The sequence below is a fragment of the Hibiscus syriacus genome, unplaced genomic scaffold (assembly GCF_006381635.1).
Source record: "Hibiscus syriacus cultivar Baekdansim isolate YM2019G1 unplaced genomic scaffold, ASM638163v2 tig00111650_pilon, whole genome shotgun sequence".
Taxonomy (NCBI): Eukaryota; Viridiplantae; Streptophyta; class Magnoliopsida; order Malvales; family Malvaceae; genus Hibiscus; species Hibiscus syriacus.
The window spans coordinates 1,014,406-1,032,585 of NW_024063146.1; positions in this window are offsets into that span (position 1 = coordinate 1,014,406).

Here is an 18,180-nt window from a genome sequence, read left to right on the forward strand (position 1 = left end):
GAGAGAATTAATAACAATTAAGATTCACCGCAGAAGGAGGTGAACCAACATTTCTAATGGAGAGTTCATAATGAGAAGAACTCATCCGATAGAGGGAGAATAAGTTCCTAATGAGAAGAGCTTGTTCAACTTATCACTCGATTCACGACATTTCGAATCACTGATGCCTCGCTTGAGGGATCAACATTTCCAGTGAAGAGTTCATAATGAGAAGAACTTATCCGACAAAAGGAGAAGAAGTTGATAATGAGAAGAGCTTGTTTAACCTATCACTCGATTCACAACATTTTGAATCAGTGACACCTCACTTGAGGGATTGATATTTCCAATTGAGAGTTCATAATGAGAAGAACTTATCCGATAGAGGGAGAAGAAGTTCATAATGAGAAGAACTTATTCAACCTTGGTTTCAAGTCCACCACAAAAATAGGTGACCCAACATTTTCAGTGAAGAGTTCATAATGAGAAGAACTCATCCACAAGAGAGAAGAAGTTTATAATGAGAATAACTTGTTCAATCCAACGACGAAGGAAGAATGGACAAAAAACTGGTTGTCTTTTTCATCTTTGCCCTATTCTTGTTAACACAAGAATGTGCAAAGAGAGGCAGCTGTAGACACCCATTTTTTGATTGGGATTAAAATATATATTATATTTATTATTATATACTATAGTATGATTATTATTTTTATTTTTATTTTTATTAATATTATTTTACAATATTTACAGGCCTAATTACAAATACCAAGAGGCCCAACACCAGTGACCCAACAAGCAAACCCAAGCATCCCAAATGATAACCCAACAATTTTAGGGTTTTTAAAACCCTAATCCCCTAAACCAAAGCCATCTCCAGCCTAACGGTTTAGCTTCCCCAGCTACACCAGATCTTTCACCGAGCCAACAGTTGTCGCACACCAACTCATCTCGAGCCAACAACCGTCGCACGACACCAGTTGTAACCCGAAGCCATCGTCAAGATATCAAGTCGAGATATCCCGAGCTGTCACCATCGATAAACCTACACAAATCTACCAAGTCAATGACAACCCATGTCAAAACAACACCTAATCCCAACTAAACACATCAAAATCTCACCAAAAGCATAGAAAATAAGCATGCAATGACAAGAGGATTTGGTATTGAGAAGAGAGATAAAAATGAAGAAGAAAACACATAATAAGGGGGAAGAACATAAAAAAACACTCATCAAGGAGAGAGATTCGAACGAAAAAACTTAAAAAAAGATTTGTGAGGAGAGGACTTATAGTGGAGGTTCAAAGCCATCAGGAAGCTTTAAAGCCAGTCGTGGAAGCTCGAAAGTTGCCGTGTTCTTCATTTCATTCGAAGATAATCCCTTAGATCTATGGTTTTGGGTTAAGTTTTAGACTAAGGGGAGGCTAGATTCGTGTTAAGGGTAAGGAGAGGAATATATCGGTAGCTTTTAGTCACCTCTGGATGTCGGCGCCGCCGTGCTCCGCCGCTCACCATCGTGAGCTTCGCCGTGGTTTCTTTTCCCGACAAGGAGAAGTTGAGAGAAAACTTTTCTCTCTAAACCAAAGAAAGAAAGGGAAATGTTAAAATGAGGGAGAAGAGTAAAGTTTAAACCAGTTTTATATATTAAATATTTGGATCAAAACGGTGTAGTTTTAAGATCTTTTATTTTCGTGTTTTGTAAACTTTTGGGGCTAATTACAGTTTTAATCCTTGCTCTTTTATAATCCCATCTGTGTTTTCCATTTAGGGAATAACTACACGTTTAGTCCCTGTTAATTTGTATCCATACCTTATAGTAATTAAATGAAGTTTTCTTTATTTTATTTTGAGTTTTAATATTTCAGTTTTATATATTATAGTCCTTAGATCAATATTTTTGCATTTTTAATCTTGTCTCCATGCTTTACCCGAATTTAATTTCAATCCTAATTAGTAGTGTAATTAGTTTCTGTTTGTTTATACATTCGATTTTTAACTTTCTGCATGTTTCTTTTTAGTCCTAATTTATTTATTTTATAATTTTTGTTAATATCCGAATTTAGATAGTATTTTAATAAATAATTCATTTTAGTCAATATCTAGCATTAGGTTTAATTATTATTTAATCCTTATAATTTTCTGATTATTTTATTCTAAGGTTTTTATTTTTGGATTATTTTCATTTTTAGTATAATTATTATTATTTAATATTGTGATCTAAAAATTTGTAATAGATTAATTGATTTCCATTTCAAAAGAAAAACGAAGTATATGGTTTATGTGGTCCTTAAGTTTTAATAATTAGTTTTTTATTATTAGTTTATAATATTAGAATATTATAAAAAAAGTATGAATAAAATAATGTTAGATTTGATGATGTTTGAAAATTATGTTTGCCGTTCACATGTAATTGTCTTCCAACTTTGGCATTAGTGTTATATAATATTAATTAATTAATTAAACATTATTAAATGATAGCATATAAGTTAGATCCCATAAATTAATGTTGAAGCTACAAGGTTTTGTATTCATATTGAACGGGTTTTTTCTATTTTAGTCACTTAAATGTATGGTTTTGTTATTTAATCTCTTAAATTTCTGTTTGTATTATTTTATTCCTTTAAGTTTCTTTTTTCTATTCTAACACTTTAAGTTCATGTTTTCAATATTTTCTATCGTGTTAAAGGATTTTCTCTAATTAATTTAAAAGCAAATTAATTAAATTTCAATAAATAAATCATAATTTAATTTTATATTCAATTCAAGAATCCCACCAATTACGACAACATGTAAGCAAAACAGTACCAATTTTGGGTGTTGTGGGGTGCTAATCCTTCCCCACGCGTAACCGACTCCCGAACCCGTTTTAATTGCATCTTTGGAAAACGCAACCAATTTCTGTCTTAAAAATGATTTTTCTTAAAATTGTTTTTTTAGACATTTTTAGGTATTCGACCTACCTAGTCCAAAGGTTGATGGCGACTCTATCCAAATTATTCCAAATCAATTCAAAATCACCCAATTTTCCAAAAATTAAAAAATCGTAACTATTTTTTAAACATTAAATGATTGTTCCCGCTGAAAAACGGTTACGACACAACGAAAATAAAAAGTAAGTCAATTAATCCAAGTTACCTATCCAATTAGAAGAGACGAGAGATGTTCAATTATTTAAAAAAATATCGAGACCAAATCCCTAATATGAATTAGACGAATTGTCTCGATAAGTTTAAATAAAAGAAAATTTATTTTTCCTTTTAATCTTGACTGATTTTAAGTGTACTTGATTTTTAGGTTTTACTAGTAGGGTATTTATTTATTTTAAAATATTAGAATATGACATCTAGTTACCTTAAGACGATCATTTCTTAATATTTTTAAAAAATAAACATTACCTTTAATCCAATTATGAAGTTGACGAAGTTATGCTTAGGAGGCTATCGTGCATATTCGAGATATCTAGACCTAAATGCACAAACAACCATACACACAAAAGGGAAATATTTAATCTCGATAACTTAAGGAAAATATTACAACCTATTTAATATGAAATTAACTAAAGTAGGCATGGACATACATTTAACAATTTTAGTATCTAAATATGCTAAATAATAACAATTTTTGGTGAAGCAATATTCAAACAAATTTAATTAAGCATGCTAAATAATAACAATTTCTATCTTAAATGAAATAAAATCATAAATAACATAAGGACCACAACACAGAATAACAAAATGAGGCATCAAATATAATAAAAATGTGAAAACATGTATGTGTGTGTACATATATATATGTTCATGGGACTAAAATAAAATAAACAGAAAATAAAGTACAATAATTAAAGGACTGAAATTAAATTACTGACAAGTAAAGGGCAGAAATAAAAGGAATAAAATTAAAATCATAACATTTAAGGACTAAAATAAATTAATGAAAAGTAAAGGACAAAAATAAAAGGCAGCAAATTAAAGTAACGAAATTTTATTGATTAAAATAAAGGAAAACAAAGGGAACAAATTTTATGATGCAAAAAATTAAATAACAGAAATAAAAGAGCAATAAAAATAAAATGTTAGTGTTAATTTTAATATTTAACTCGTACCATAAATAATGCGAGACATAGCTTGGGGCGGGTCGTCACAAAGTCGTACCAATAATTCAAACATAAAAGTAAAAATTAACATTTAGAAGTTAGAAAAGTTAGTTGTTAGAAATTAATAAAGTCTTAATCATAATAATGAAGTCACACTTCGGATCGGGTCATCGTAAGACCGAATCAAATGCTGGTACAATAATAAAATTAAATAAACAATGACTAAAATGCAACAAAATAAAAAGTCAGTAGTTAATTCTAAATAAAAAAGCATAAAGTGGCCAAATCGAACTAAAAGTAAAAGAAAAGGCCAAAATCAAAACAAAATAGAGCATAGTGACCAAGATATAAAAACACGATAGAAGAATGGGGACTATTATGTGATTAACCCCTTAAATTGTGGCTGAAACGTAAATCACGCTAAAATTCTAGGGTCTGAAGAGTGATTTTCCCGTAAAGTTTGAAATAAAGCATCCTTATAAAACACTAATAAAACCCTAATAAACACTTACCTATTATAACATCCTCTCAACTTCCCCTTCCAAACTCAACCCAGGGTTTTAAATAGTATTTGCGGTCATATTTTCGGTCGCGCCGTGTTTATTACGGTTACGGATATAAAGAATGCTATTGCGGTCATTGCAGATATCGCGATCATGAATTTTTTTTCAAAGGAGCTGTTTTTTAATAAAAAACTTGTTTTTAAAAAAAAAAATTAAAATAACGGAATAATAGCGGAATAGTGGTCTGCTATTGCAGCGATTAGCCGCGATTCGTTAAATTACGACCACGATTCGCCGCTATTGGTGTGATCCCGCTTCACACCATTATTTTCCACGATAGCGGTTTCAGACACTGTTGCGACCGTGATATAACGGCCGCAATACCGCTATTCAACTACAATTTGAAACCCTTCTCAACCCAACCATCGGCCGCACATCTCCAAGCAACAAGGCTACGCCGACAGCCGTTCACCAGGGGTCCTCTCCCCCTCCGAGCACCGACCACGATGCGAGTAACCGATGAGGTTACTTACACAAACAAGCTCCTTTTTTTACCTCTCCTGTCTCACTATTTCAGCTAAAAGGCCACAGTTTAACTCCTATTTGCCGCCGTATTTTGCGTCAGCGCTCTCCAAGACCACCACCAATGGTGGCCGAAGACACTAAAACCATCTAAGGTGAACCGAACAGCCCTTACCCCTCCTTCAAAAACCCAAACCGAACCTAAAAGGAAACACCAAACTTCACTTCCACGAACGACCGGAGATGCTTCCGGCAACCGTGGCCCCCGACGCCACTACCCCTCGCCAGAGAATGCTTAGTCTAGAGATAAATAGGCCACTCTTCTCTCACTCTTTAGCATTCAATCTCCATTAAAAACAAAAAACAAAACCCATGCAGCATAAGAGAGCCAAAAACGTGAGAATAGGGACCTAAAATACCTCTCCCCTCTTTGTTTCTTTCTTTGTGATTCAGATACTTTTTGGTTGCTGGAAGTTGGTTTTTGTATTGCTTCTTTCAAATAGGGAAGATTTTCCTAGTATCCTCTTTTTTGCATGGGAGGAACCCTTCTATATAGAAATGTTTGGGTTTTTATTGACCCAATCGAGGGTTACAAAAATCTGATTATTTTACATTTAGCTTGTTTGTCTTCTTGCATGGTTGATTGGGTGTTGACTAGAGGAGCATTTGGATGCCACTGTGGAAGCTAGAAGCTGTTGTGGCTTGCTGGAATTGTTGTTGTTGCTTACGTGGGAGATCAAGGCCACGGTTGGAAGGCGACAACGTTAAGTTGTTACACTAGGGTTTCTTCATAAATTTTAAATACGTGAGTTTGTTGGGCTCTGACTTTTGAATTTGTAAAAGGGTTGTAGGCATTGGGTTAAATGTCTTGGTAATGGGTAACAAATTTACACTTGGGTCATACGTGATGTTTTAATTTCGACATTGGGTATTTAATTTTGGTTGTAAAGAAATGGATTGTTTACTATTTTAGACTTGTGATGGATGTTCAGACCTTTACTTTGGATTCGTATTTGGTCATTAAATGTGCTATTACCGAATCCCAAAATTGCAGTTAAACAAAGCTTAAATCCCATTGTCAAATTTCTCCACACCCTTCCGAATAAATGTGAAATTCCACGAACGATTTCCCTCCAAATGCCACCCTAATCTCAAATTGGTCCTCGTCCACATTTTAACCCGATTTGAAATGTCCGGACAAAATTAGGGTATTACAGCTGTCTCTTTGTTCGTTGGTGTGGAAACAAGGATGAAACAAAGACAAATAATGACCTAATTTTGTCTTGACACGTTGTAACTCCACCTTCTAGCACTATTTCCCCTTTCTTCAATCTTCTATTTGTTGCTCCACTTTCTATCGAATGATATGCCCCTTTGTGTCTAAAAATCTTCTCATTTGATTTGCCCCAAATCTCATTAGCGATGAACCTACAAAAGACAATTGCCATTGATTAGTTTATGTGATGATTTATTTCGATTTATTTATTATCACTTTTTCTTCTTCTTCTTTTTTTTTTTATTTTAATTTTTCTACAATTTTCACCTTTTTTTCATTTTTTTCCTTTTCAATATTTTCTTTTTCTCCTTTTTCATCAACTAAAAATTAATCGACTCCTTTACAAGAGGAAATCAAAAGATTTTGTGTAACACCCATCTCCCGTATACCTTTCCGTGCAGGAGATACATATGTCACATCACCTTTAAAACATTTCCCATTTGAAAACCTTTAAAATTTTGTTTTTTTTATAAACATTTTTAAATTTAGTAATAATAAAACATACATTAAAATTTCATAGATAAACAAAAAGAAAAGTTTAAACATTCTGTCTTTTCGCATAATGATAAATCAAATACTTTTCAAAGTGTTCTTCCTATATCTATTACATGCCAACTAAATACATCAAAAGTAGACATGGATGTCGTACAGTTACTGATGAGGCGACACTTGCTTTGTGATGTCCAATGATCTCCTTACTCCACTTGTATCAAAACCTACATGTGAAATTAACACACGCTAAGTAATTTCTTAGTGAGGCATAAATAACCATAAACAAACTTATAAGCATGAGTATAACATAACAATTCTAATATCAAGTAACTTTTTTAATTTATAATAAACTCTATAATTTTGCACCCGTAGTGCTAACACTGTAATTTACCAACTTTCTAGTCATGATCATTTTATTAAGATGCACACGTAGTGCCTATACGGTCGTTCATCAACACATGATGAATTCTGTGAGTTGCACACATAGTGCCTGTACAGTTGTTCATCAACACATGATGAATTTCGTGAGTAGCACATATAGTGCCTGTACAGTTTTTCATCAACACATGATGAATTCCGTGAGTTACAAACATAGTGCTTGTACGGTTGTTCATCAACACATGATGAATTTTGAGTTGCACACATAGTGCTTGTACGGTTGTTCGTCAACACATGATGAATTCTGTAAGTTGCACACATAGTGCCTATACGGTTGTTTATCAATGCATGATGAATTCCGGTAGTTGCACACATAGTGCCTGTAGTACATATATTACTGATATACCATTGTAACATACACTTTTAACAACATACATTTATAACTCTTGATGTACATAATAAATGCAGTCACCTGGCTTACCTCGCTATTTTATCCAAAACACAAATTCTGAGTACTCAGCTACTTTGCCTTTGCCTTTCGTTTCGCTTGACTCGGGAGCTTGATTTTGATATACTCAAGCATCCATTAAAGACACGTACAATATCAATTGTTAGTATATTTCCTAATATTTATACTTTAATAATATTCACAAGTACTACTATTTACATTGCTATAACAATTTCAACCTACCTTATAGTTCCAAGCTCAATAGTATCGATACCCCTACCATGGTATCAATACTTCTATACTATAGTATCGATACCTTTCTCTCAGTATCGATACTACTACACTATGGTACTGATACTCCCTTTCAGTATCGATACCATTTCGACATTCTGTTATCCATGGTATCGATACTTTCCCTTTTAGTATCGATACCCCATCAGTATCGATACCACTTGTATCGGTAGCGATACTGTTTGTCACATTTCTACCCATTTAAGTCTATAGTATCGGTATTGTTCTATTAATACCGATACCCTTACCTAGATTTACTATTTTTTCAGCCCGATTTTTACTAAGTTTTTCCCTCTAATCTCTTACTTTTACCTCCAACAGTACTATTAAACTCTTCTTTACATAAACCAAATAACTTTACTTCATTTAACTTCTTATAATATCTCAAATTTCCAAAGAACAATTCTAAACAAGAATCATAACACTTTTTCTAACATGTTCTTAACCCCATCCAATGCTTCTAATCTATTATTTACTTCTTTGACAAGTCAAATATACTAATAAACATCAGTAAAAACTCATATTCTAACATATCATTCAAAAATCCATTTTCTTCAATCTCAAATATTTCAACCATCTCCTAGTTTTAATCTTACTTAACCTTTCCTTAAGCTTCCATAATACTCAATGTTCCAACAACAACCCAAAAACAAGAGGAAAAGATGGTTAAATTAAATCTTACCTTTGGCTATGGAGGATGGTCCTCATACGGGGAAGAACAAAATAGATAACTCTATTGGTTTTACTTTCCTCTTTTTCTTCCTAAATCCCTAATAAGGAATGAATTTTAAATTCATTTCTCCTTAAAGGACCTAATTACCCTCTCTATTCATTTATTTATACAAATTGGTCATAAATACTATTCCAATCATTTCTTATTTTTTATCATTTATACTAATGAGTCTTCAAATTTTAAATCTTTCAATAAAGTCATTAATATGATATTTGGGGTATTAAAATTCTCCCCTTTAAGAAAATTCATCCTCGAATATAAAGAAGTACCTAAAAGAAAAGGTGTGGAAACTGCTTCCACATGTCCTCATCTCTTTCCCAAGTAGCTTCTTCTACCTTATGATTATGCCAAAGCACTTTAACCAATGGAATCATTTTGTTATGCAATTCTTTGATTTTCTTAGCTAAGATCCAGATTAGTTCTTCCTCATAAGTTAAATCTGGTATGATTTCTATCTCTTCCGGCGTGATTACATGGGATGAATCTGATTGTACCTTCTAAGCATCGATACGTGGAAAACATTATGAATATTATCCATATCTAGAGGTAACGCTAATCGATAAGCACGAGTCTGACCCTTTTTAAGATCTCATAAGGTCCAATGAATCTCAGACTCAACTTTCCTTTTCGCCCAAAACATAATACATTCTTTCAAGGCGATACCTTTAGAAATACTTTGTCCCCACCTGAAATTTGATTTCCTTTCTTTTCAAATCAACATAAGACTTATGGGGATCAGAGGCTACTTTTAGATTGTTCTGGATAATTTTCACTTTCTCCTAAATTTCTTTCATCAAATCCAGGCCAACTAGGTCTCGATCTTTTAGTTCAAACCAATTTAATGGTGCACTGCACTTCCCCCCATACAAAGCTTCATATGATGCAATCTTAATTGGTAACTATTGTTATATGTAAATTCCGCTAAAGGAAAATACCTTTCCCATGATCCCTTAAACTCAATCACATATGCTCTTAGCATATTCTCTAGTATCTAAATAGTTCACTCTGACTGCCCATCTTTCTGCAGATGAAAAGTTGTACTAAAGTTCAATCGAGTACCTAATGCCTTATATAAAGACTTCCAGAATCTTGAAGTAAACCTTGGGTCTCGATCGGACACTATCGATATCGACAATCAATGCAGTCTAACTATCTCTTTTATATACAACTCTGTAAACTTATCCATCGAGTAATCTACTCGAACGGGGATAAAATGAGCCGTCTTGGTCAATCTGTCCACTATTACCCATATCGAGTCCTTTTTACCTGGTGACAAAGGTAGCCCCAAAACAAAATCCATTATAACTTGGCCCCACTTCCACTCAGGAATGTTTATCGATTGTAGTAATCCGGAAGGCACTTGATGTTCAGCTTTCACTTGCTGACATGTTAAACATTTTGCAACAAACTCCGTTATAGCTCTTTTTATACCAGGCAACCAATAACGACTCTTTAAGTCCTGATACATCTTATTCCCGCCTGGGTGCATCGTCAAAGGGCTATAATGTGCCTTGCTAAGAATATCTTTCTTCAATTCATCATCATCGGGAATGTAAATTCTTCCACGGTAATACAAACATCCTTCGACTCTCATATGAAAGTCTTTGGCTTCATATTTTTCCACTTGCGCCATTTTCACCAAACATTTCTCATATCTACCTTACAACTCTTTTACCCGCTCCAAAAACATTGGCTTTAACTTAAGCTCAACATTCAAGGCACCATCTTCCTTTAAATACAACGTGCATCTAAACCCGTAGAGCTTCAAAAGTCTTTTGACTGAGCGCATCGGCTACCACATTAGCCTTTCTAGGATGATAGTCAATAATCAAATCATAATCCTTTAAAAGCTCAATCCATCTTCGTTGTCTCAAATTCATCTCTTTCTGAGTCAGCAAGTACTTTATACTTTTGTGATCCGTGTAAACATAGCAACACTCACCGTACAGATAATGATGCCAAATTTTCAAAGCAAACACTACCGCTGCCAATTCTAAATCATGCATCGGGTAATTCATCTCATGATTCTTCAATTGTCTTGAGGCATAAGCCATAACTTTCCCCTCTTACATCAGCACACATCCCAATCCATTATAGGATGCATCATTGAAAACGACATAAACCTTACCTGACTCAGGTTGTACAAGCACTGAGGCCTCTGTTACTATTCTCTTTAGCATTTCAAAACTTTCTTGGCATTTTCCCGTCCAAAAAAAAGGCACATCTTTTCATAACAACTTAGTTAGTGACAAAGCTAACATTGAGAAATTCTTCACAAACTGCCTATAGTAACCAGAAAGCCCCAAGAAACTCTTAACTTCAAAAATATTCTTTGGGGTTTCCATCCACTATGGCTTGAATCTTTTTGGGATCTACTCTTATGCCTTCTAAAGAGACTATATGACCAAGGAAATCAATCTAAGCTAACTAAAATTCGTATTTGGACAATTTCACATACAACATCTTATCATAAAGTATCTGAAGAACCACTCGAAGATGAGCATAATGTTCCTCCCTTGACTTGGAATATACCAAAATATCATCTATAAACACCACCACGAATTGGTCCAGTATGGTTGTAATACTCTGTTCATCAAGTCCATAAATGTTCCAGGCGTATTATTCAATCCAAACTTCATAACCACGAATTTGTAGTGTCCGTACCGAGTTTGAAAAGTCATCTTGGAAATATCCTTTTTTTAGATTTTTAATTGGTGGCATCCTGACCTCAAGTCTATCTTAGAGAACACCACTGCACCATTCAGTTGATCAAACAGATCATCAATCCTCGAAAGAGGATACTTGTTCTTTAGTGTTACTTTATTTAACTGACGATAATCAGTACATAACCATATAGACCCATCATTATTTTTCACAAATAGAACTGGTGCTTCCCAAGGAGAAACATTGGGTCTGATAAATCTTTTATCGAGTATCTCTTGCAACTGGGTTTTTAATTCTCTTAACTCCATTGGATCCATTTGATACGGAGCCATAGAAACCGGTTCGGTACCCGGGTAAACCTCAATCCTGAATTCTACCTCACGATTTGGAGGTAAACCCAGTAATTCCTCTGGAAAAACCTCTGGAAACTCCTTAACTGTTAGAATATCGCTTAATCTCATTTTTTACATTCGAGTGTCTATTACGTTAGCTAGAAAAGATATGCATCTTTTGACATCATTTTTTTTGCAGTCATGGTTGATATCACATTAGATGGTGATTTCGTTTTTTCGCCAATCACTACTATTTTAGAGCCTTTCGCATAGTTCAAAAATAATTGCTTCATGCGAAAATCCACCCATTCGTGATGTGGAGACAACCAATCTATACCCAAAATGATTTTAAACTCATTGAAAGGCAACTCTATTAAGTTTACCGGGAACACAAACCCTTGAATCTTTATCGGACATTTTCTACATACCCGAGTTACCTTGCACTATGACCCATAGGGTTTACCACTATCATTTAACTAAAAATTGGTTCTAAAGGAATTCCTGTAGTTATAACCAACTTTGTACTAATATAAGAGTGCATAGAACCTGGTCAACTAGAACAAAGACAGACTCATCAAAAAGGTGGAATGTACTGTTATAATTTGTAGATCATCCCGATCCTCTTTGGTATTTATGTTATAAATTCGGGCCACTCCCCGAGTCTCTTGTCTTTGGCTAGCCTCAGATTGATAGCCTGATCTTCCTCTTCCTCTACTTCTACTAGGTGCCACTACTGATATCTCAGTTTACGCTGATCAATCTCCATATCTTTGTGGACAGTTCCGAGCATAGTGACCTGTTTCTCTACAAACAAAATAAGCGCCAAAGAGCACTTTACATACTCCTCAGTGAAATATGCCACATGTATGACATTGATTATTTCTTTCTTCATAAGCTCTACCTAAGCTAACAGCAACATATTGGGATTGTTAAGTTTTTTGTGAAGTTACAGCAGAATCAATTACATCTGTATATCGGGAACCTGAGCCCTTGCCTCTCTTAGCATGATGAGTAGATGAAGACATTCCAATCCTTTTATCCGTCTTCATACTCTGCTACTGCTAGACTTTTCTCTTGAGCTCTTTCAATAGACTTAGCTCTGTTTATAACTTCTTACAGACTATCCAAGTTTAAGGCCAACATCATCTCTTTCAACTTAGGCCTCAGACCTTCAATAAACCAATCCCGTCGAGCTTTATCATTAGAACTACCTCAGTAGCATAACGACTGAGCTTATTATATTCAGCCTCGTACTCATGCACTGCTCGCTTGCCTTGTTTCAAGTTAAGATATAACAACATTGACATCATAAATTGTCCCCGATATATTTGTTCTTGAATTCATCTTGAAAGAATTGTCAGTTCACTTGTCCAGGTGATGCATACATCGTCGTATTTGACCACCACAATCGAGCTGATCTCGGAGTAACGATACATCTCTGCCCAATTTTTCACGATCGGAGCATTGTAGACTTTCTGACATCACCATCATATCATTTAACCATAAATCACCGTCCATCAGACCTTCACCTTCTTCTCCCCGTAACTCAGGAGCTCTTAAACTTCTTAAATCCTTAGGAATTAACATTCACAGTGCTAGAGGAGCAGGGAAGGAGGAGGTTGGAACCTTGTCAATATAGAATCGAGAGCTTGCATAAAAGCTCCAAACTCTGGCACGGGCATACCCTGATGTGTCGATGCGTTGGCATTCTCAAACGAAATCAAATGTTCACTATTTTCTTCATAACTTTCACTACCCGATCCATCTCTATTCTCTCGTTCAACTGTTCTTCTCAAATTCGTAGAATCTGACATCTACTATAACATACATAAGGATAATACTTAAGTTAGTAAGATGATACATCTACCATATTCTACCTATACCCTATCAGTAACCTTGACATCTTAATGGCATGTAAACCTTTTTACATTAAAATACACTTGATTTTCGCTGAGAATCGACTAAACCTATAGCTCTGATACTAATAAATGTAACACTTATATCCTGTATACCTTTCTATACACGAGATACAGATGTCACACCACTTTTAAAACATTTCCCATTTGAAAACTCGTAAAATTTTGTTCCTTTTATAAACATTTTTAAATTTAATAATAATAAAACATAGACTAAATTTCATAGATAAATAAAAAGAAAAGTTTAAACATTCTGTCTTTTTGTATCATGATAAATCAAATACTTTTCAAAGTATTCTTCCTATATCTATTACATGCCAACTAAATACATCAAAAGTAGACATGGATGTCGTACTGTTACTGACGAGGGATACTTGCTTTGTGATGTCCGATGATCTCCTTACCCACTCGTATCAAAACCTACGTATGAAATTAACACACACTAAGTAATTTCTTAGTGAGACATAAATAACCATAAACAAACTTATAAGAATGAGCATAACATAACAATTCTAATATAAAGTAACTTTTTTAATTTATAATAAACTCTATAATTTTGCACCCGTAGTGCTAACACGGTAATTTACCAACTTTCTAGTCATGATAATTTTATTAAGATGCACACATAGTGCCTATATGGTCGTGTATCAGCACATGATAAATTCTGTGAGTTGCACACATAGTGCCTGTATAATTATTCATCAACACATGATGAATTCCGTGAGTTGCACACATAGTGCCTGTAGTATACATAGTACTAATATATACCATTGTAACATACACTTTTAACAACATACATTTATAACTCTAAATGTACATAATATATGCACTCACCTAGCTTGCCTCGCTATTTTATCCAAAACGTAAATGCTGATCACTCAGCTACTTTGCCTTTGCATTTCGTTTTGCTTGACTCGGGAGCTTGATTTCGATCTACTCAATCATCCATTTAAGATATGTACAATATCAATTGTTAGTATATTTCCTAACATTTATACTTTAATAATATTCACATGTGCTATTATTTACATTGCTATAACAATTTCAACCTACCTTATAGTTCCAGGCTCAATAGTATCGATACCCCTACCATGGTATCGATACTTCTATATTATGGTACTGATACATTTCTCTTAGTATTGATACTACTACACTATGGTATCGATACATATTTTGGTATCGATACCATTTTGGCATTCGATTATCCAAGGTATCGATACTTTCCCTTTTAGTATCGATACCTCATCAGTATCGATACCACTTGCATTAGTACCGATACTGCTTGTCACATTCTACCCATTTAATCCTATAGTATCGGTATTATTCTATCAGTACGGATACCCTTACCCAAATTTACCATTTTTCAGCTCGATTTTTACTAAAGTTTTCCCTCTAATCTCTTACTTTTACCTCCAACAACACTATTAAACTCTTCTTTACATAACCCAACTAACTTTACTTCATTTAAGTTTTTATAACATCTAAAATTTCCAAAGAACAATTCTACCCAAGAATCATAACACGTTTTCTAACATGTTCTTAATCCCATCGAATGCTTTTAATCTCTTATTTACTTATTTAACAAGTCAAATATACTAATAAACATCAGTAAAAACTCATATTCTAACATATCATTCTAAAACCCATTTTCTTTAATCTTAAATATTTCAACCACCTCCTAGTTTTAATCTTAATGAACCCTTCCTTAAGCTTCAATAATACTCAATGTTCCAAAAAAAACCCAAAAAAAGAGGAAGAGCTGGTTAAATTAAATCTTACCTTTGGCTGTGGATGATGGTCCTTGCATGGGGAAGAAGAAAAGAGATAACTCTATCGGTGTTACTTCCCCTTTTTCTTCCTAAATCCCTAATAAGGAATGAATTTTAAATTCATTTCTCCTTAAAGGACCTAAATACCTTATGTATTCATTCATTTATATAAATTGGTCATAAACACTATTCTAATCATTTCCTATCTTTTTATCATTTATAGTAATGAGTATTCAATTTTTAAATCCTTTCAATAAGGTCACTAATATGATATTTGGGGTATTACATTTTTCTCCTCTCTAGAAAGATTGCACGAGCACTCCTATATGAACTGCAAATTCTTCAATAAAAAGTAAGTATGAAATTTGAATGAGCTCCCATATAAACCTATTCCTTTTCTTTTCTCTGGAAAGATTAGTCGAGCTCTCCTATATGAACTCTTCATTCTCCCATAAAAGTCTGTTGAAGTCGAACAAGCTCTTCTACATGAACTTTTTTTTTATTCGAGCATGTTGACCCACTTTTTTGGTGATGAAATCTAGAAAAAATGACAATGTTGACCCACTTCCCTCTTTGATGGAATCGAACAAAATATTGATGCTGATCTATCTCCTTCTGTTATGAATTAAGCAAAAGAGTGAACAAGTTCTTCACATTATGAACCTATTCTCTCCCATATGATGACTTCTTCTCATTATGAACTCTTTATTATAAATGTTGATCCACCTCATTCTGTGATGGATTTGGGCTGAAGGTTGAAAACGTTTTTCTCATTATGAACTTCTTCTCCCTCCAAAGATGGTCCCTCTCATTATGAACTCCCCATTAAAAATGTTGATCCACATCTTTCTGTAATGGATTTGAATTTATTTTCTAAGATCTTCTTCGTCATCATGAAATTATGAAATAATATCTCTACTAACTTTTTGAATCATTCAAAGTAATGATTTTTTTTGTGGGCCGGGCTCATGTTCTTAAGGTTTTGCTACTCCAAACATGATTTTATCTATTTGAGGTTTAAATTCTAATCTTCTCTTCTCAAGATCTTAACATAACAAATCTTTTTCTTTCATTGGAAGATCTGTAAAGAATTATGCATTTATTTATGAAAATAAGAATACAATTAAATGTATCTAAATGTAATGCATTTTTCTTATACAAATGATGATCACACAGATGCAAAAATGTTGTTTTAGTTTTCTTTTAACTTCAAAGTAGAGAACTCGATCTTCCTCTACTTGATCAATATTTCTTAGAGCCTACCCCAATATTGGCGTGGCAACTTGTCAGTTCAAGCTAGCATTTTCTGAAGAATAATCTGATCATCTCGTGTCGTCATGTCTTATCTCTCATTTGTTTTTGATTCTTTATGAAAATATTTGAAGAAATGTTCTATCTCTTGAATTCTTGTTGTGGCCAGACATATGATATTAACATTCTTTTTTATCTTCAAACTCATTTACTCTACCATATTTGTTTCTTCAGAACTCTTCTGACAACTGAAGAATGAATGGTTTTCTTTTCAAAGTAAGCTCATATTGTCTCTATCTTATTCCCCTATCAACCCAAGCAACAAAGCTCATTCTCGATGTCTTCTTGAACAGAGTCTTGTTATTTCAACACGACCTGAGTTTTTTTTAACATCAACTTGGGTCCTTTTAAAGTTTTTTTATGACTTGAGATGTCGGAACAACTCAAAACAATACATGCCTCTTCTTATTAAGGCAACCATATGCTTTTTGGTCAGTTATTGATGATGTCATAAAGAAGTGTGAAAAGTTTTATTCTTGAGTCTTCTGATCTGTCAGACTTCATTGTTCTAAGAATCGAAGAATGTCTCCCTTGCCCTTGCCTCATTTTCGTTTGAGGTAGAAAGCCTCATCAGCTTCCAAGACCTCATTCATTCTCAAGAGGTCATCTTGTTTTCCCCCCAGATCATAACATCTTGGAAAAATATCATTGATGGGGATTGAATAGCTATTCTTATATAGCTACTTACATGAATTCAATTCATATATCTTTTCTTGACATATACTCTTTAACAAATGAACATGAGTGTCAAGGTTTTGGGCTACTTTGGATTCCCTACATTTAAAAGATTAGTTCAAAGTAATACCAAGAAATCTTTTGTTTTCTTTTGAATTACGTTAATCTACTTATAAGATTATCATAAATGAACAAAATTGGGGTTTAAAATAAGCAAAATGGAATCTTTACAAAGTCATGGCAATCATAGAAAGGATAAAAATCAAGAAATAAATTCAGATGCCCCAAGAATCACTAGCAAGAATGTTCTTGAACTAATCAACTTGATATAATTTAGAGCACTAAGGTAATCTTTTGTCTAGAGGATCTCAAATGTTGTCAAAATGTCTGTAGATGTGAAACTCCTCTCAAAATATCAACCTCTTTAAACCAATCAACTATGTTGTCATAATGCTTATAGATGTGAAGCTTATCCCAAAGTACTAGACTCTTTAGAGGGTTTTACTTGCTAGATGCCTAATATAAAAAACGTATTTGAGCCGCTCTTTTAGGTTTTCAACTCAAATCCTTCTTTTTGTTTCAAGATGTTCTTCATGTATCTTCATTTTAAAGCCCCCCCTTTTTTTTTCTTTTTTCTTATCATTTTTTTTCTTTTTCATTTTTTTTCATTTTATTTTTTGTAGTACTTCTTGATCACTTGATTTAACTTCGTCAAAATTAACTCTTCTTCGAAAAAAACCTTTTTGACAACGTATGATATTTTCCCAATTAGGCATCCATTTCCCATGAAAATCTTTATGA